This window comes from Alligator mississippiensis, chromosome 5 (genome assembly GCF_030867095.1).
Source record: "Alligator mississippiensis isolate rAllMis1 chromosome 5, rAllMis1, whole genome shotgun sequence".
NCBI lineage: Eukaryota > Metazoa > Chordata > Crocodylia > Alligatoridae > Alligator > Alligator mississippiensis.
The window spans coordinates 195,035,092-195,055,979 of NC_081828.1; the positions used below are offsets into that span (position 1 = coordinate 195,035,092).

The window sequence follows — 20,888 nt, forward strand, 5'->3', positions numbered from 1 at the left end:
AAATGCAGCCCGTGGTCCAGATGCATCCCGCCAGGCACTTCTATCCGGCCTGTGGGACCCCTAAAAAATTTAGAAAATTAATATTTATCTGCCCCGGCTGCCTGTCATGCGGCCCTTGATGTCTTGTCAAAACTCAGTAAGCGATCCTCCACCCAGAATAATTGCCTGCCCCTGATGTAAGATGTACTAAACAAAAGGTGGAAATAAGTAGTTAATCTTCTGAAGATAGGAAGCAACTCTGCCTAGAAATGCAAGATCAGAAAGACATACAAAACAGGGAAACACCTAGTAACAGAGAATTTTAAAGAAGTGGATACCTCCTGTACAAGACTGAAGGAACACACAACCAATCTCCTAAGAATTGTGGATTGCTTAACAGTCCAATGGAGAAACATCCAACTACATAATTATAATTTTATAGCTATAATTAAGGTTTTGATCCTAAAACGGATCGTGCAGTCCTGTGCAGAAACTCTCTGGACTCAGTGGGGAATCCGTGCAGGTGGATTTATGCAAATGAAATTGTAAACCTATGTATTTAATTACCTTTTTAAATTGTAAAACTCTCCTACTGTTTGTAAGTAATAATATTATATGTTTGCTTGGTTTTGGTTTTTTTTTAAACAAACTCAGGGTAACTAACTGAATGAAACTAAGTTTCTCCAGTTCAGGAATCAAAAAGTCTTCTTTTTACACAAGCATAAATCCAGATCGAAGAGTAAAATCAATAACATCCATGGCCTCCATATGATCGCAGAAGGCAGAGTAGAGATGCACTCTATTGGCTAACCAAATCAGAGATGCATGAACTTTCTTGAGCATAAACTAACTTTACTACTACCTCTCTACATATTCATATCATGTCACAACTTGGCAGTGACATCAAGGTGCTTTACGAGGTTCTATAAAACAGGAATAAAGCTTGTGTTAGTATTAATTGTTGTTTTTAATCAAGAAATAGAAATGATCCATTAGTACTTAGAAACATTCTAACCATTGCATTTCTACTACAAGCATTAATAGTGTCAAAGAAAAATAGCTTCAGGAATCCAGGAATACTGTATTTTCTACATGACAGTAACACGAGGTGCCAAAAGAGGGACACAAGTTGCAAGTAATTAGAGGAAGAATTTTGTAAGTATACTAGCCAATTGCCCCTCTTAGGTTTTTATAATATTAGAATATTCCAAAAAAGGTTAATTCTAATAAAAATATATACAAACATGTACTTTAGTAAAGCTAGTCTTTTACAACAAATAAAAAGGAGTTAATAAATCATCTCTATGTAACATAGTTACACTAGAAAACTTGGGGATGCTTTCAGATAAGGCTTAAACAGAAATCTTGGCTCTGTCTACAAGCTCACTAAGGATCCCTAACACAGCAGTTCCCAAACTGTGGGTTGCGACTCTAAATTGGGACCCCGGGGGTGGGGGCTGTGGGTTGGGAGCAAGAGGCCATGCATGGGGTCATGCTGAGGAAAAACAAGTTCGGGAAGCCCTGCCTCAGCACTTATTGTACAAGCATGGTCCACTGAAGTGTTCCCGGTCGGCTCTACCCGCTCCCGTGGCCGGGCAGGAGGCGGAGGATTGTGGCTGCCACCCACCCTCTCTGGGTACATCTAAACCAGACGGTGCCACAAGACGCCAACCTGAGACGGCCCCTTTTCTGGTCGTGCCCAAGGTCAGCAAAGCTGCAGGCCTGCGCCTTGGCTCAAGTGCTTCACAGGCTCCGGAGCGGGAAGCAGGAGTCCAAACAAAACTTCCCGACTAGGCCCGAGGCGCGGAGATGCGGCGCAGCGGCCTCCCCTACCGGGAAAGCGGCATCCGGCGTCGCCCGGGCTGCTCCTCCCGTAGGCGGGAGCCCCGCTCCGAGGCACCCGCCACTCCCAGGCGAAAGCGAAAGTGGCCGGGCCTGGCCGGGCGGAGCCGGGGGTCCCCGCGCAGGCCCCTCCGCCGGCAGCAGGGGCGCAAGTGCGAAGGCCGCCGGCCCCGCCGCTGCCGGTCCCTGCCCCGCTCCCTCCTCACCGCGCTGCCATCACCGGCCGCTGCCCCGCGCCCGCCCGGCTCCACGCATTCCCGTCCCCGCGGCTACCGGAGCCGCTACTCACCGCCCGCCGGGCTCCCCCCGACAGCGGCCGGGGCGAGAGGGAACGGGCCGGGCGAGGACTCGCCCCCCCCCGCGCAGAGAGGGGCTTAGTACAGGCCGCACTACGGCGAGCGCGGAGGGCCCAAATTCATCCCGACTTCCGTTGCCGCAAAATAAATAAATAATTCCTCTTCCTGTAGGCCGGCGTCACGGGGCAGAGCCGCGGCCGCCTGCACATGCGCAGCACCGCCACCCCGCGGACGCGTAGGTCATGCAGGCCCTCCACCCTGCGTATGCGCCGCTGGTCTCCGTGTCGTGGTCTGCGCCTGCGCGAGTCCTGCTAGTAGCTGCTGGGTCGGTGTTGTGGGGTGGGCTGTCATTTCAGCCCGTGGCTGGCACGCGATGGGTAGCGGTAGAAGTGTTCAAGACGCATCATAATTTTGTAGGTATCCAGGTTGTAGTCGTATTGATCTACAGGAAAAGGCAATCAGGATTTGTAGTAGAGATGATATCTTTTATTAGACCAACAAGGTGTTTGCAAAAAATTAAAGATTTTTTTTTTTTTGCAAAAATCTCGTTGGTCTAATACAAGATACCATCTCTACTACGAGTCCTGATTGTCATAATTTTTGAGGCAGCTAGCTCACTGATGCAGCATATGCAAAACCCAAATCACTCCTCTCAGGGGGCTTAGCTGACTTTGGGGATTGCTGCTAGCACTTCCTTATGACCGGTTGCCTTGAAATAAAGAAATGCTTCAACTTTGACCCACTTTTCACTCATGCGCTGGGACTTGTAGTGAGCAATATAAAGTAAATAAAAAGGCATATTTGCATATTTTCATAGTTTTTCAGCAAATACAGTCATTTTGAGCTTCCAATACAATTATTAAATATTTAAGACCTGGCAACACTGGGCTTAGTTCATCTGGGATTAGCCGGCCTGGTGCCACAGTGGCCTGGGATACAGTGCTCATGTCACTGCTCCAGCTGGGACATAGGAAGAAACCCCCTCAGCAGGTAAATGCGGGCTAGGAGTTGCCCAGCTAGGGCTGATCCCCACTAGAAGCAACTGGCAGGCACCTGCCATCCACCCCATGGGCATTTGCCATACACGCACCAGCATGGTCAGCCCAACACCCAACCTGCCACAGCCATATGCCAAGGGCACTTGAAGGCAGGATGGTGTCTCTTACCAGCATCTGCATCCACCTCTGCTGCCCATCCCCTCGGTTCACACTGCAAGCAACTCCCCCAATGCCTTGCCTTTCTAGACCAGGCATGTTTCCAGCTCCTGTGAGCTAAGGACTGAGACAGAAAATAAAACAAGCTTGCAGTTTGCACATAGGTGAAGAATCTAGGTTCATGCCCCCTGCACCCTTATGAAAGAAAAAAACCCATGTGCAATTAAACTAGACCCTTAGCTTCACATTTCCACAGGATTCGGAATATTTTGTTGTCCAGGGAATTCTCACAGCTTCATACCACCCACCACCCCCACCAGGGACTCCTCTCTCTCCCTACTCTTCATATGTTGCAAACTCTTCCCAGAATCAGAGTAAGTGGGGCTGGAAGGGACCTCCAGAGGTTACCTAGTCCAGCCCCCAGCCTAAGGCAGGATCATCCCTATCCAAACCATGCCATACAACCCATCATCTAAACTTTCCATCAGTCTACCATCAACCCTGAAACAACACACTCCTAACACCCTAGCTTGCAACAGGTAAAGCAGGGGAACCACAGTAACCACTGTGCTGTTTCTGTGAAAGATTATTAATATATGCTCAAGAAAGCCCTGCTCCCACTACAAAGGAAGGCAACCCCCTCCCCCCAGTCTGTACCAATCTGACCATGAAGTCAAATTCCTTCTGGCCCCAAACATGTCTATTTGCCAGACCCTGAGCAGAGGGGCAAGTCCCTCTAGCCAGGAACCTCCAGCTTTGGTCCCACCAGGAACATTGGCACATCTCACCGAGCCACACCAAGAGAGTGGTAGTAGACAGGTCAGTATCAGCCTGGAAGGATGGTGGGTAGTGGAGTCTGGCAGGTTTCAGTACTTGGACCTGTACTCTTCAATATCTTCATCAGTGACTTGGATGTGGGTGTGAAGTGTACTCTGTCCAAGTTTGCAGATGTTACTAAATTGTGGGGTGAAGTGCACACTCTAGAGGGAAGGGAACAATTGCAGGCAGACCTGGACAGATTAGAAAAGTGGGCAGTACACAGTAGGATGTAGTACAAGAAGGACAAGTGCACAGTGCTACACCTAGGGCACAAAAATATCCAGCACACTTACTGGCTAGGAAGTGATTCTCTCAGCAGCACAGAAGCAGAAAGGGATCTCGGAGTCCTAGTGGAGTCCAAGATGAACATGAGTCATCAGTGTGACGAAATCATCGGCAAAGCTAACCGCACTTTATTGTGCATCAGCAGATGCATGACAAATAGAACCAAAGAGGTGATACTTCCCCTCTATGCAGCATTGGTCAGACCGCAGTTGGAGTACTGCATTCAGAGGAGGCCACTTGTATGGTTAGGGGCTTACAGGACAAGCCCTATGAGGAGAGAATGAGGGACCTGGACCTCTTCAGCCTCCGCAAGAGAAGGCTGACAGGTGATCTTGTGGCCACCTACAAATTCATTAGGGGGACGCAGCAAGGGATCGGAGATGTTCTGTTCACCAGGGCGCCTCTTGAGGTAACAAGGAACAATGGTCACAAACTGACAGAGAGCAGATTTAGGCTAGATATCAGAAAACTGCTTCATGGTAAGGGTGGCCAAAATTTGGAATGTGCTTCCAAGGAAGGTGGTGCTCTCCTTGGGGGTCTTTAAGACCTTGGGGGTCTTTAAGAGAAGTCTGGATAGGCATCTGGCTGGGGTCACCTGACCCCAGCACTCTTTCCTACCTAGGCAGGGGAATGGACTCGATGATCTGTTGAGGTCCCTTCCAACCCTAGCATCTATGAATCTATGTATACTTGTATAATATGTATATACTGTATTTATAGATTACTTTCCCTCAAATATCTTCTTACTGGCTCATTCAAACCTTGATTTTTCCCTTTCCTCATTCTAAATTTCTCCAGATTTCAACCTTTATTCTAGATTTTTCTTCCAAGAAGTACTTATGTGTTTCATTAACCAAAACAAACCCAATTACAGTTTACTTCTTTCCAACATATTTCATAGATTTCATAGACATTAGGGCTGGAAGGGACCTTGGAAGATCATCGAGTCCAGCCCCCTGCCCAAAGGGCAGGAAGTCAGCTGGGGTCATAGGATCCCAGCAAGATAGGCATCCAGTTTGCTCTTGAAGGTATTCAATGTAGGCGCTTGAACCACCCCTGGTGGCAGGCTGTTCCAGACCTTGGGGGCTCGGACAGTAAAGAAATTCTTCCTTATGTCCAGCCTGAAACGGTCTTGTAGTAGTTTATGACCGTTCAACCTATTCGTCATCCCTTGGGGTGCTCTGGTGAACAAACGTTCCCCCAGATACTGGTGGTCACCCCTGATAAACTTGTAGGTGGCCATCAGGTCACCCCTGAGCCTGTGCTTTTCCAGGCTAAAGAGCCCCAGGGCTCTCAGCCTGTCATCGTAGGGTCTGCTTCCCTGATCTCTGATCATGTGCGTGGCTCTTCTCTGGACTCTCTCAAGCTTCTCCACATCCTTTTTGAATTGTGGAGCCCAAAACTGGACGCAGTACTCCAGCTGCGGCCTCACCAAGGCCGAGTACAAGGCAACAATGACGTCCTGGGATTTGCTTGAGAAGCATCTATGGATGCAAGCCAGCGTTTTGGTCACTTTACTAGCCACAGCATCGCACTGCAGGCTCATGTTCATCTTGTGGTCAATGATGACCCCCAAGTCTCTTTCTTCCATAGTGCTAGCCAGCGTAGCACTGCCAAGCCTATAAGGATGCTGTGGGTTTTTCTTCCCAAGGTGGAGAACCTTGCATTTATCAGCGTTGAACACCATCAGGTTCTCGTCCGCCCACTTGCTGAGCCTGTCCAGGTCAGCCTTATACTTATACACATCACTTATCAGGTTTTTTTCTTTTAGAAATTGATACATTTGTTCAGTCTCCCTGACATAGTATATTTATCTTTTCCAAACAGACTATGCTACATTTGTTTGCCTTGGTCTAATCACCTGCTGCTCACCTAAGAAACCTCAGGAAACAAGGAAATGAATATCGCCACCTCCATCCAGCTAAGAGTGGTAGAGGAGCTCAGATACTGCACTTCCAGCTCCATTATTAGACAAAATTTTATAAGAAAATCTGGGAGGAAGGAAGTCCCTCTCTCACCTTTTACATATCTAGTTTCAGCTGATAGAACATCCACCTCGTGGAGCAACTGCTGCTATTGTGTGCAAAAAAGTGGGTGTGACTGTGCAGATGAAAAGGGCCTCCTCATGGTTTTCTGAAAGTCTGGCTGTATTCAACACTAGGTTCTATGTGTTGTGCTCTAGTTAATGCAATAATGATTTGATTTGATTTAATTTAATGCAAGTCCTCCTTGTTTAAGTAAAGAGAACATTGCACTTTTCAGTATTGTCAGGAGGGAGAGATCAGGGGAAATACTCTAGCAGCCCACCAGAAAGCTAAACATACTGGGTTGTAAAATGTGCTATAAATCAAGAGTCTTTATCCAACAACAGCAAGACTACTTTGGATTAGTCAGTCACCCAAAGTAAGAACCTGCCTCCTAGGTATTAACTGCTCTACAGCCCCTGGTATTTTTAGATCAGTTAAAACATCAGAGGAAGGGAGTACTTAGGTGAACTGTTTACAGCTATGTTAGGGTTATTATGAAATTGCTACATGTAAAATGGAACGATCAGCTCTTTGGCAGGATTGCCATTTAAACAATAAGCAGAATGGGCTTGGACAGAAACTTCTAAGTACTAGAGGGGCTGGAATATTGCCACTAGGAAGTTCTGTGGCAGCTTGGAATATCAGTTGGTCAATAGCTGTTCTACCCAGCACCTGAAAAATTGTCCTTGAGAGCCTCTCATCAAATACACAGAACTGCTGATGCTAGGGTACAGCTCAATAGCTAGTAACCAGCTCTGGTGTTTTGCAACCCTTTCAAAATTGATTTTTTCCCCCTGAAGTGTCCATGTAACATTGCTGAATTAATATTAAAGACTTTGAAAATACTCCCCTCAAATCTGACTTTTCAGTTACAGTCTGAAAAGTGGTTATTAAATAGCACCTTCTTGTACAATAACTCTGCTCTCTCAAATGGGAAATGTATTGAGTTTCTTTTCCATTAGAAAGTTCAGTGTCAAAACAAAAGAAAACAGCTGATTGCTCAGCAATGACAACAAAGAAAACAAATCTAAATTCGTCATAGTTGCTTGAGTAATTGACACATGGCTCAGTCTAAAACACAAGTTTTGCTTGTAGCCTCCATTTCAACTGCATATAGAAAATTTAGTTCCAGAAGAAAAGCTATGTTTGTGTCCACCCTGCATTCATTTGTTGCATGGGTGACTGGTGCCGCATGAGTCAGCGACCAGGAGGACAGTTCCCCCCATGGCCGATTGCACTAACTGGGAAGCGGGGTCTTCCGCAGCCAATCTTACTGACCCGGGGTGGGAAGTCCCCCTGTGGCCAATTACACCAACCGGGAAGTGCAAGCAGCGCTCCTGCAAATGCTAGTGGCTACTGTCACCTAAGTGAGGAGCGCTGCCTGTCAGGGGGTGCACCAGCACTCTCAGGGGGTGCACATGCACCTCTGTGCACCCCCTACACGTCACCACTGATTTGTTTTTACTTGTTTTTTTTTAAGTGAAATCAGTCCAGATTATCTTGTTTTAGAAGCATGACAAGCCCAGACACTCACCCCCATGCACGTGCTGCACAAATGCTCCCAAATGGTGTTTCTTTTGCTCCCCACAAAAAGTGGCTGAAACTAGAAATTTCTAGTTGATACCTCAAGTGTGGTTCTGTTTTGAAAAGTAATTAAAAATGGCTGTATAGTTCTTTCAATAGCTTCCAGATAAAACTTGATCATTCTTCACGCAAAGTTTCCTTTTTCGTTTGTTTCCTTTAAACAGTCAGCTCTTAAAACTCAAGCTGGAATCAAGCCAAATTGTTCTGGCTTTCACACAGGACTATCAGTAATAAGAGTTATGTACACACAACACAGGTCCAATCATGTTCCAATAAAATAAATGTATTTCCCCATTGACTTCAGTGGAACAGATTTGAGATCTTTAGATTAGAACTCAGCTTACTCTCCCAAAGCTGTGTTATCTTGGCAGTATTTGCCAAAGAAAAGCAGCATAAAATGACTTTTGTTGTTAAGCAAGTCGACATTGTTTGGAAAGGGAATAGATCCATTACATAAAAGGGCAGTATTCCAGTTACTTAAAAAAATTATAGTCAGGAAATCAGAGGTAAATCAAATAATTATTTCTAAAGTTTTAGAATCCAAGGAACCTAGAATGCATATGTAAAATTGTTTAAGATTTTAGAAGTTTTTTTTTAATTCCTTTTTTTCCTTTACTTTGAGGGTTTCACTTCAGGGATACATGTTTTAACTGCAGAAGTCCTTAGTTCCTAAGCTCTGCAGAACATCAGACCTTAAATATACCTTGAATAAGAAGATAATAGCAAATGCAAATAGCAACCAGTATTTCATAACTTTTTATCATTATTCTTGTTTGTTAGTTAGCATTTGTCCTCAGAGAGCAAAGATTTAATATTTTTTAGACCAAGTATGGTTATTAGTTATTGATTAAGATTTAGTGTAATGTTTGTCATGAACATGTATGCACTTTGTACAGAAGCTGCAGCTTAAAATTTAGAACTTAAAAAAATTAAGGTCACCTACTGAAGACAGATAAAAGGGAATGTAAGAGGGAGCCAGAGGGTTTCTGTTACTTAAAGAAAAAACTGTAGCAGGCCAAGCTGGCTGTGTAGGGACTGGCTACATAAGGGGTTTTCAACCTTTTTCGATCGGTGTACTGGCGGCCGGACGCAGAGCAGTGTACCTCTGGCAGTGGGACATGGAGTGGGGGAGCGGTGGCACGTGACCAGACAGAGCTGGGGAGTGGCACACAGCTGAATACGGAGTGGCAGCAGCCACCGCATGCCAGCTTCCCCCGTCCCCCACATCCAACCAGGCGGATGGCACCTGCGCAGTAGCACGGGATGGTATGTGGTGGTGCTCCATCCCCACCTGCCCGCACGTACCCCATAGGGCCTTCTCAAGTAACCCCAGGGGTATGCGTACCCTCGGTTGACAACCCCGGGGTTACATACTAGGGAGCTGACTGCCAGCAAACAAGTAGACTAGTAGTCACTCAGAAAAGGCTACCTATGGGAAAGGGATTCTCTTAGGAGAGAGCTGCGAAACAGTAAATTGCATCAGGGCAGCCTAGAGGCAAAGAGCTGCAGGCAGCTAAACAGCGGCCAGCAGCAAAGAAATCTGCTGCCTGGGCAATGAGCTTCCCAGCAAGGTAAAGGGGCACACTTGCTGCCAGCTCAGGGAAGTCACTTGGCTGGAAGTGGGGGTAGTCTTGGGGAACATTTAAACTTAGGGTCGGAAGCAAGGTATGCTTCTGGCCCTGTTGGTGGCATGGTAAAGTATTCCCACTAGGGAAGGTTGTTAGAGGGGTGGCTGGCTGGCTAATAGATGAGCTTCCTGGAAATAGCAGTACAGTTGAGGACTTAAAAGGAAATACAACCTAGATAGGGGGAAGCCTTATGATACAGCCAGGGAGCTGGAGGTTTATGTTTGAACCCAGTCCATGGATGGCTTATGTTATAGCCTGTAGGCTTACTCTCTTGTTGCTGTTTAGGCTGGTGGTTTGGGTTGGGCTACTGGGGAGGCAGGCCCAGGGGGCTGGGTGCCCAGAGGTAAGGCCAGAATGTGAGCCTGAAGGGGAGCCAGTAATGGGCTTGAGTTTGGGGGCTGGAGCCACAACCTGGAAAGAGCCTGAAACCTAGGACAGGTGAAAGCCAGACTAAGAGCTGGAGCTCAGAAGCTCAGCTCAGCCTAGCGGCTAGGGACAGACATTCCAAAAGCGGGAGCCTGAATTGATTAAATCTTTGCAGGTTAGTCTAACCTGCCTAGGTTGAACTGTTTGTGATAGTTCAGACAGTCCCTCTGGACTGAGCAACTGTGGGCACATGCCTGCAGTTGCTTAGGCCAGGTACCAGAGGGTGCTAAAGCCAGCCCTCAGCTGGAGGGAAGCAGTGTGGGCATGGCCAGCCTGGGCTGAACTGGCCAGAGAGGGGTTTAATTTCCCCCTCCATGTCCCAGCAGCAGGGACCCAAGGCAGGTCAGCCAGGCACTCCCCCCTTGCTGCTGCAGCAGTGGGCTGGCATAGCCCCTGAGGCAGAGGGGGCAGGGAGGGGGGTTATTCCCCGACTGCCCCCGGGCACTGCAGCTAGGTCTGCCTGCCCCAATCACCACCGCTCACTCCCTGCTTGGGACAAGCAGCAGAATAAGCCCCCTCCTGTCCCCTCTGCCAGATGCCCGCCACGGGAACGGGGAATAACCTCCATCCCTGCCCCTGCCTAAGGACCCTGCCGGCTGGTGTCTGGCCATGCCCCCACCCCGCTGCTGCAGTGGTGAGGAGGCAGGACCCTCGATTGGGGCAGCAGCCCCTGTCATAGTGTTGAGGAGTGTGAGCCCCTTCCTGGCAGGGGACCCCATTGTGGGGCAGGCAGAGCCGTGGACTGTGTATGGCATCAGGGCCCAGAAGGGGCCAGAGCCCCCCACAGCACCACTGCCACAATCTGCAGCAGCTTTCCTCACTCCGCAGTGCAGCCTGCTGCTGGGAAGTGGCTTGCACTCAGGGAAACCAATGCAGGGGCTACTGCTCCCGTCACGGTCACTCTCCCTTCACTGCTCCAACAGCCAGGTGGGGGGCAGGGAGTAGGGTCATTCCCCCTCTGCCCCAGGACACTTTAGTGGGGTCTGCCCACCCTGACTGCCACCATCGCTCACGCTGTACCCAGGGCAAGTGGCAGAATAAGCCCCTTCCTGCCCCACTCCCTCCAGTGTCTGGCAGACGGCGCTTATTCTGCTGCTTGCCCCAGGCACAGAGCAAGTGGCGGTGGTGGCGGTTGTGGCGGGCAGACCCTGCTGCTGTGCCCCAGGGGCAGAGAGGGAAATAAACCTGCTCCCTGCCCCACCACCAAGAGGCCCTGCCAGCTGGCATCTGGCCCTTCCCATACCCGGTCCCTGGAGCAGTGAGGAGGCAGTGACCATGACATGGGTTTTCCCAAGTGCGAGCCTCTTCCTGGTGGGGAAAGCTGCTGTGGGGTGGGGAAAACTGCCGTGGACTGTGTAGCAGTGCTGCGGGGGGCTCTGGACCCCTCCAAGCCCAGGTGCTGCCACATGCAGTTTGCTGCAGCTCTACCTGCCCTGTAGCAGGGCCCCCTGCCAGGAAGGGACTCATGCTCCCCAGCACTATAACAGGGGCTGCTGCCCCATCAAAGGCCCTGGCCCCTCGCTGCTGCAGCGGCCAGGTGGGGGCATGGCCAAACGCTGGCCGCCAGGGCACCTTAGGCAGGGGCAGGGAAAGGGGTTATTATTCCCCCTTCCTCTGGCGTCCGGCGATGGGGACAGGAGGGGACTTATTCCACTGCTTGCTCCAAACAGGAGCTGGTGGTGGCAGTCGGGGTGGGCAGACCTGGGTGCAGTGCCTCTGGAGGTAGAGGGGGGAATAACCCCACTCCCTGCTCCCTCTGCCTCAGGGGCCATGCTGGTCCACTGCTGCAGCAGCAAGTGGAGAGCGCTCGGCAGACCCAGCTCAGGTCCCTGCTGGTGGGACAGGGAGGAGGGAATTAAACCCTTCTCTGGCCAGACCCCCATCCCTGCCTGTCCCTGCTTGGCTGGGGAGCAGAGGAGCCAAATACTTCTCCATTTGCCTGTGGACTTTTAAAAATAGGCACCTTAAGAATGAAGGCACCCATAAAAGTCTGATCACTGCTGACATGCAAATACCTATGGTAAGATTTCCATTAGCAGATGAAAGAAAACTAAGCCGGAGGTAACATAGGTCTTTGATTTGCATGTAGTCTTAAATATGGAAGAAAATAGTGGTGATGCCATTCTGTAAAGGAAAAATTAATTGGAGGAAAGTTAAATACCCAGAATGGGAATGGTAGGTAGAAGAACACAGTAGTAGGAGTGCTGTTTTAAAGTGCCAGTAATATAGGCATATAATTTAAAGACATAAACTGTCCTCATATTTGGGGAGAGAATGCACAGGTATGATGTCAGAGTTAAGGATACTTTGGGTACATCTTGGAAATGTACAGTACCATTATTTACTTAGTATCTCTGTGTCCAGCAGGATATTTATTGGAAATAGTAAACTACTTCTTAAATCAAAGTGAGGTGGAAAAATAAAGTTTTTATTTGACCCTGTTAATTATTTATTCACTTATCTGGAGAGAACCTTTCAGTAGTACCACAGGCTTAGTTGTCTAACATTGTATTTTCTGTAACCTAGTTGCATTCCCCTCCTCACCCCCAGCCCTCTAATGTTAGTCCCTTGCTTGGGCGATTTGTTTTTCCCTACCGGCTTTGTCATCTTTTTGGATTCACAGTCCTAAACATCTACTAATAAAAGTCAATCAGATTCACATAAGAACCCCCAATGCAACATATAACGGCAACATTAATAAAATAAGATTTTTTTCTCCCTGCGTGCAGAAAATTTTGGAAGCTCTTACAGGCTATCAGTTTAAGACTCCCATGTATAGGGGTCAGTAATTAATAATGCTTTTGTGACTAATGATCTGGAAACATTTCAGCCAATTGCTGTCCAGGATATAATACATGGCCTTGTTAATGTCAACGTTATAGGATACTTTGGTTATAGCCGTGTTGGTCTTAGGATACAGACAGCCAAGGTTCTCTGGGCAAATGTAAAATCTTTTATTAGACCAACTAAATACTTGGAAAAAATGTTCTTTGCAAGCTTGGAGGCACAAACAGCATTCTTCAGGCATAGGGAGAATCTGCTGGTGTTTGTGTACTCTCCTCGATGGAATAGAAACATAAGCCAATATGCAAAAGTTAGGTCTGTGAAAATGCAAATATGTGGCAGGGAAGATCAGAGGAGATGGGAGACAATAGGTGCAGGATAGGTTGGAGGGAAAGGGGGAATGTTGCCCTGGTGATAGATAGAATGTAGCTGGTAAAATGTAAAGTGGTTACCTGGGGTTATTGGATGGTAGGTGGGTTATAATGTGCCATAAATCTAATGGCTCTATATAGTCCATGATTGTTTATATCCAGTACATTTATGAAGTGAAGTTTGTAGTCTTGCCTAGGAAGGGTATTCTGTAAATTCCCTTTGAGGATTAGAACTGCGAGGTTGGAGAGAGTGTGTCCAGTTACATAATTTGCAATAATTATTGGATAGTGTCCAGCTGCATAATTTCCTTTGTAAACAAGCTAATTCTCACAAGATTATTAATTTTCCAGTTCTGTTTTCACTTCTACACTGTTTGGTTTAACCTGAACAGTTACCAAGCCTCATCTCCTAAGGCAGTGTTTCCCAAGTTTGTGAGAGCCTCTTTCAAGAAAATGAAACCAATCATCCCATTCAGTCCAATTACAGCCTTACCAAACATTGTAAAAGTTTGCTCAAAGTAGATGATGCATCCTCTTTACCTCTGTCTAGTGCTTTGCCATATCCCTTTCCATGCTGAGAAATGTTTCTGCAGGCCTTCATAATAGTTATTCAATTTATGGTTATTTGAGTACTAATGCAGTTGTAATTATAGCATGGTTGTTGGTGGTTGAATTAGTGGAAATTGAAATGAATGGGATAGTTCATACCTCAAAGCATTTGGTTCAGGTACTCAGGCAAATACTGTTACTTTACAGCTAGAAGCTAATTTTTCTTAGAAGTAAAGCTAAGACCCTTTTTTTTCTCTAAAGATGCCTGTCTGTACTCCTTTTCCCACATCTCATCTAGGCATAGAGCATCGGAAGCCCAGAACATCTGAATCCTTGCAAAATTTTATCATCTTGTTTTATTCCACAACCTTTTTGTACAAATAATAGAACCAAATTCATAGAATTTTGATGTCAATGTGACAGTTATTGTGGTTTTCAAAAATCCCTAGGAGGAAAAACATTGTTTCTGGAGCTATTGTCAGTGGAACTCAATAAAAAAGTTTAAGATAATTTCTACCTTGAATTTTTGAATGAAAAAATCTTCCCTCTTAAGAGAAATAAGGAGCAGTTCAGTTTTGTCCGCTAGATGGCAATGTGTATGCCTATTAACTAAATGTAAGATTTTATATGATATTTGCTGCTCATGAAAGAGCTGTGACTAACAATACGGATATCACTGTACAGAAAAACAGGAGCTCAAGTCTCCCAACTAATATGTATTGGTCAGTTCTCATTGCTTTTTTTTTTTTACCCAGTGAGAAAGTTAATTTTACCTCTATATTTGCTCATTCATTCCTTTGCTTCTCTCAAGACCTTCCAATAAAAGTCAGTAGGGTTGCAAACAAGAGCATCACTTTATTTTTATGTGGGCCAACAGAAGTTTGGGAGTGTTTTTTTGGATTTTTTTTATTATGTTAGAAAAATCCTGAGCTAGCCTTTCCTCCTGGCTGGCCCCTTTCCTATTAATCTATATTACTAACGCACACCAACCTGAAGATGTTCTAATTCCAATCCTTTATCAAAAATATGTTTTTGAAGTTTGTATTTTTTAAATATTAACCAATGATAAAAAAAAACTTTTTAGTGAAATGAAATATTTTATATAAATAGGAAAATATTTTTAGAAGACAATATATGTATAAAATTCTACATGTGCCAGCAGGAAACTACAGGCTTTTGGAACTTCTGATTTTCCCAAAATAAGTGTTTATACTGTTGCTCTTGGCAAATACACAAAATGTATGCAATTACAAGTAATTAGTTATTGAATGAGGTACATTCTATTCCACTGAAATTGTAATTAAACCAAATTGAACCCAGTTGACCAGTTACCTTGTTCTCTCTAATTCCTGAAAAAATTCTTCTTTAATGGGCTTCTCCCTGATCTTGTGCCTGAGATTTCATTTACTAAATGTGCCTGACTACCAAGTCTCTGGCAGACATTAATTTAAATGTATTCTGGGAGCCAATGCCTGATCCCAAATCACACCTCCTGTCATGCACATGTAGCATGGTAGGAGGTGCAATTGCTGAAACCGGGGATTAGATCCTGATCATGCCTTGCTTGCCAGTGCAAATGAAAGCCCGCTGTCTCCAGGTCCTGAGCTAGCACCAACAATCAGCTGATTGCTAGCCTAGCAAGGACCGCACTGGGGCTGGTTCCAGACCCTGGTATAGCCCCCGGTTTGAGCCAACAATCAGCTGATTGTCAGCCCTTCCATACATTCAATATAAAGTGCCATACAAACCAGACATAAAATTGTTCTACATTATATGTGGAACAATTTTATGGATAGTTTTCTATTTTATGGTGCCTTAATTTGGGTGCACATGATGGTTTATCTAGTCTAAATGGAACTGAAATTGAAACAGCAAAGCTGCATGGAAAAAGCCATGGGTAGTATTTGCTTGTTATAGGCCTGGTTATAACAAGTGGTATGAATCTTATTTGTGCAAAGACACTGTGATAAACTGTACAAATGCTTTGGTATGTGAGGAGTAACTTGCTTCCTGTTTATCACATGGCTGATCTGGGCAGCCTTGTGAAAGAGAGGAAGCTGGTAAAGGGGCTATCATAAAGAAAAGGTGTGTCCCCCTTCTCTCCCAGCTGGTAGAAATTAGAAGCACCCCCCAGTTGATTATTCTTCAGGATTCTGAAATAACATGTTCTAATTGTGAATGTTGCTTTTGGAAATGAAAGCAGGAGCTGAAGAAAAGAATGAAAATTGGCCTGTAGCTTGGACTTTCTCTTTTCTGGATGGTAAATCAACACACTGACTTACGCATGTGCACTCCCACAGGACCTATGATTTATAAGACTGTGAATGATAGAATTTAATTAATCCCCATAGTAAATGCAAGAGGTAATGCATTATTTACAAGTGATATGGGCGTGCTAGGAATGAAGTGGTCATATCAGGACACACAAGTCTGTGAAGTCACGGGTTGTCAGTTTATAGATTTTGATATCCATCTAATCTGTATCCGTTTTTAATAGAAGATGTATTTATTTACCATAGCAGTCACAAAACAACCAGACTGTATTACAATCTAACCAATACTGGTTCCTTTTTGTTCTTTGTAACTTTATAAACTCTATCTATTAATTCATATACTTACACCACTTAACAGCCATCAAATGGCAATTTTTTTATCTTTAATTAGTTTATATAAGTGACACATCATATAATGTCCCAATCTTTCTCATTTATAGAGATCATGTTTTTCATTCAGAATTTTATGGTAATTCTTTATAAAGTATCTTTTATATTTTTATAAGAAATAATATTTACATGGAGATGCTTTGGGTATAATGGCAAGTGAAAAAGTGTTGTCAAGAAAATGTTATGTGTTTATTGGACACACTTTTGGAGAAGACCTATTTAAATCTTGTGTGGTTCTATGCTGACTTAACACAAGATGATACTTTTTTATTCAGCAGATATGTTATGTGCCTGTCTACAATAGATAATAGATATAATTGTGGCCAAAAATGACTTGTGTATTTATTACTACTGATGATAAACCAGAGACAATGCAGCTTGACTGTTATAGACAGGACTGAATTTGCAGGGCTGTCATTAAGAAAAAACTGTTGTAAACCAGGTCTAGTCATTGAAGCATAATAAATATGAAACCTCATTGTGCCTTCTCTAGAATGCCACTTGTCACAATAGAACCATACTTCTGTATGTTAGACATCATGCCAATGTCTCAGCATAGAGAAAAAAAAAGCTGCTTACAAAAATCCCCATTCATCTATCAGTTATTCAATACAATTCAGGTTTTTAAACTAATTAAAGACTTAACACTTTTCCAAATGTGTAAAGAGAGCAGATAAACAGAGAGAAGAAAAAAAAACAACAACAAGCTGTGTGGGTAGCCAGCTGGCAGGATATCATTGCCAAGGAAACAGGTTTATTGAATCAGCATTTGAAGAGAGGGAAGAACAGAGTCCTGCTCTCAGGCAGGAAAAATGTGTTGCTCTATCCCTGACTTTCCTTTGCATTTGCCACAAAATGGGTAGAAAAACTTAGGGTCATAAACTGCCTCATGTGGAGCTAGTAACATTTTTTTTTAATATTGACTACTATCTCAGTTAAAATCCACATCTTATTTGCTTGCCCCCTCCTAGCATTGCTACAAGAAGTCACTTTGAATTGCTTTCTGGCTTACATGTTCTACTTACTCATTGTCTTTACATCTACACAAAACCATTACAAAATGAAAATATCTGCTCAATCACCAGTCTTCCTCATTGAAACTAGAAAAATCTGTTGAAGCAAAGTCATTTTTATATAGAACACTTTTGAATACTTGTATTTACATGACTTTTGAACTGGAATAAAATCTTTGTTTAACTCACACATTTGAATGGTTAAGGCATCCTTTGAAGTTGCTTCTCAAATATTACCTCATGCAACATTGTTATATCAGCTTGTAACATATTAGAGCATGAGCTCTTTGCAAAATGACATCATGCAGCAGTTATCAAAATACCAGTTTGTGATACGCATATTCCTATAGCGTTGTATGCTCACATTTGAGTCTCTTCCTTACTTTATATATGAGGAAAAAACTGCATATATTTATTCTGGATATCTCTGTTACGACTGTAATTCTTTTGTGCTGTCTACACACACTTGCAAAGTACACTTGCCAAATATTTTAGTAAGGAAAACTGGCTTTGTTGTTTGCACAGGGACAAAGGCCTCGCCAACTCATTGGTTCAAAACAGTTCTTTGCACAAGTGTTTTGTCTTCCACCCAAGAACTTTAATGCACTTCAGTTTCTCTCTCTTTCTTTTTTTAAAGTGAAACAAAAATAACTCCATGTCAGAGGTGAGAAAATTGTGGTGTACAGAAGTTAAATAATATGCCCAAATTCAAATAGAAATGTTACCAACTGGTAACAAAATCCAGATATTCTAATTTTTGGTTCTGTGTCATGCTTCCTTTTACTGTTTGGCTGCTGTCTGTATTCTTTGTTATAGAGTTGTACTTTTAACGCAGAGAATGAAAAATCAAGACTGACGCCTTTTTAAAGGAAGCCTTTTTATAAGCTTGTGGTATTGGCTCTCCTAAAAAGACTATTTCTTAAGCTCAAATAAGTATCATTGCCAAAATAATGAAATGTTCTCACATGCTTTCCCAAGAGTCTTTGGATCTTTATTTCAAACACACTATATGCCTAACATTTGGGCAAAGCAGAGCAACTCTTAATCATATCTTTGCATTCTGTCCATCCTGTTTCTTTCTACTGGTTATGTTTCTATACCTACCTATAACTGTTTCTTCTTTATGCATTGTAACAAAATGCAGAAGCACAAGTCTTTATAAAAGAGATGCTATCTTTGAGAGTGTGTGTGCGCATGTGCTTATGTAAGCATCATTGCCCTAAGAAAGCTTCTCTTTCACCTGCAGTGCAAGAATGTACAACCTTTGGAATAGCAAATGCACTCCAACTGTACAGGGGCAGCAATCATTATTCTTAAGTCAATGTAACTATTAAGTTGATAAGCAAACGATCTGGGAATAGGCTGCTATTTTTCTCTTTTATAGTTCAAACTCAATTTCTAACGAGGAAGTGTGGTGTAAGATAGCAGATGCTTATGAAACCGTGAGTTTCAACTACTAATAGAAGTTTGATAAAAATCTGGTGCTCTGGGAAACCAATTGTTATAATGCAAAAGTAAGCCACTAAGAATGGGTGTGTCCTGATGCTACCATTTATACTATGCCAGGTGTTACTAGCTCTGATTTGGGATGTTTTTCTTAATGCCCCAGCATTTGGGGGGTTGATCCAGGGCTTAAAATCCAGTAGTAAGAAAGACTGAGAGTAGGAGGACTAAATGCATCCATTTCTGTAGTATTTACCCTTTTGGGTCAAGCTGCTAGCTCATAGCTTTATAACTTTCAAATGTTAAGTGCAGCATTTCTGTCTGTCTTGCACACCTTTAACCATCAGTAAAATGAAACAATAAGCCATTTGTCAGTTTTTACTCATAATATTAATAATTTCACAAGCAACAGCAGTAGAACCAATCAAAACCATCAGGGTAACTCTATTGCTAATTGTGATCAGAGAGGCAATGGAGATATTTTTAGAGAGCACCTTAAAAATAATGGCAGATAGAAAGTGCAAAGTAGGCCACCTGCAGCAGTAAGTCTGAGAAGGGCAGTAGGTTTTGTATACACAGGAAAGATTAACTTTTAAATGGAATAATCATTTATATAATGCCTGCAATTATCAAATGCCAAGTTGGAGTGGACATGGAAACAAATAAAAGAACAGGCAACATATTAATTTAGAAGCCTCACATGTTTGAATTGATACTTTTGTGTTTCCCATTGACATTATGTGAACAATGACAAACAAAAAACAAATCATACTGTACCAGGAGGCTGCAGAAGAAATGGAGGATACCTACCCTGCAATATCTACCTCTCAGTCTACTCATCTGATTATCTCTGCCTTGTACTGATACTATGACAGCATTTACTGCCCCTAGTAGTCATGTTTTGTTATCATAATTTAGTTCAGATTATACTATTGGACTTTAGAGGTTGAGTCCAGGCTAAAATATATTCTGTATAGTTTTACCCTAACTTTCAATAATAAAACTTTTTATTATTTGATTCTTTTGATACTCAGGATTTCTTTTAATACTCAGAAAAAGAGAGAGCTTCAGTCCCTGATATGATATAGTTCTCTAGCTATTTAAGAAAAGAAAAATGACCAGGAAAATGAGTTTTGAAAAGCAGCTGTTGTGGATCTTCAGGAGCTACTGTTTCACAAATTTTCAAGTCTACTGAGCTAAACTACAAGCTACAGGCATGAGGCAGTATAATATATACTAGACTCTCATTTCTGCAGGTGAATTTTCACACTGCCTATCACAGTAGAAATAAGGACTAATGGCTTTAAAAGAGTAAGAAGATGAGGGCTAAATGCTTATTTCATTTACTTTTAGGTCCTGAGATCTTTTAATACCGTGGAACACAGATCTCAGGTCATACTTCAATACTTATCATATATGGATAGTCTACTAGCTATAGAACTGCATATGTACTATACTGGAGTTTGCTGGTTTTAGTAAAGCATACAGGCTTCCCCAGTTTTTATTTTGTAGTACAAGTAAACAAACATAAGCATCCCAGTCCCCACAATGTACCAAAAAAAGAATATCTGAATAGAAGCAGTGAGGAATTAGTCATAGTAATGGCCGTGAATGACACGTGCCCCTGGCAGCTGGCGGGGGCACAGCTGTGCTCGCGGTGGTGGGAGCACGGCGGTAGTAAGCACAGAGCTCTTGCAGACCCTGCCAGCACTCTCAGTGGCAGGGGGTGGCAAGTGCCGACCAGGGGTCAGTGGCCACCCGCAGGCACGCCAGCAGCATCAGCAGTGGCCAGTGGTGATCGCAGACCGCCTGCAGATGCTGCCAGCAGTGTCAGCAGCGGGGTGGTGAGCAGTGACCACCCAGCACCTTTTTATAGGGGGTGCACCACCATGATAAGGGGGTGCACATGCACCCATGTGCACCCCCTACGTGTCACCCCTGGTAACGGCATCATGAGCCTTTTGATAGTCCAAAACCAAAAGGCTCATGATTTATGTCATGCATAGCTTCTTGAGACCATGTGGG

General features: G+C 44.1%; 1 protein-coding gene across 4 annotated transcripts in view; it reads right to left on the bottom strand.

The window, feature by feature from the left end:
* Window positions 1–2,262, bottom strand: part of CUL2 (cullin 2) — an 81,270-nt gene extending 79,008 nt beyond the window's left edge. Inside the window, exon 1 of one of the 4 annotated variants that reach the window (XM_006259466.4) lies at window positions 2,111–2,258. The gene's annotated coding sequence lies outside the window, so the exon portion shown is untranslated. Of the gene's footprint in view, window positions 1–1,651; window positions 1,735–1,812; window positions 1,831–2,110 lie in introns of those variants that run through there. The other 3 variants (XM_059729156.1, XM_019498503.2, XM_019498507.2) reach the window with 3 other exon arrangements.
* Window positions 2,263–20,888: the final 18,626 nt, after the last annotated feature.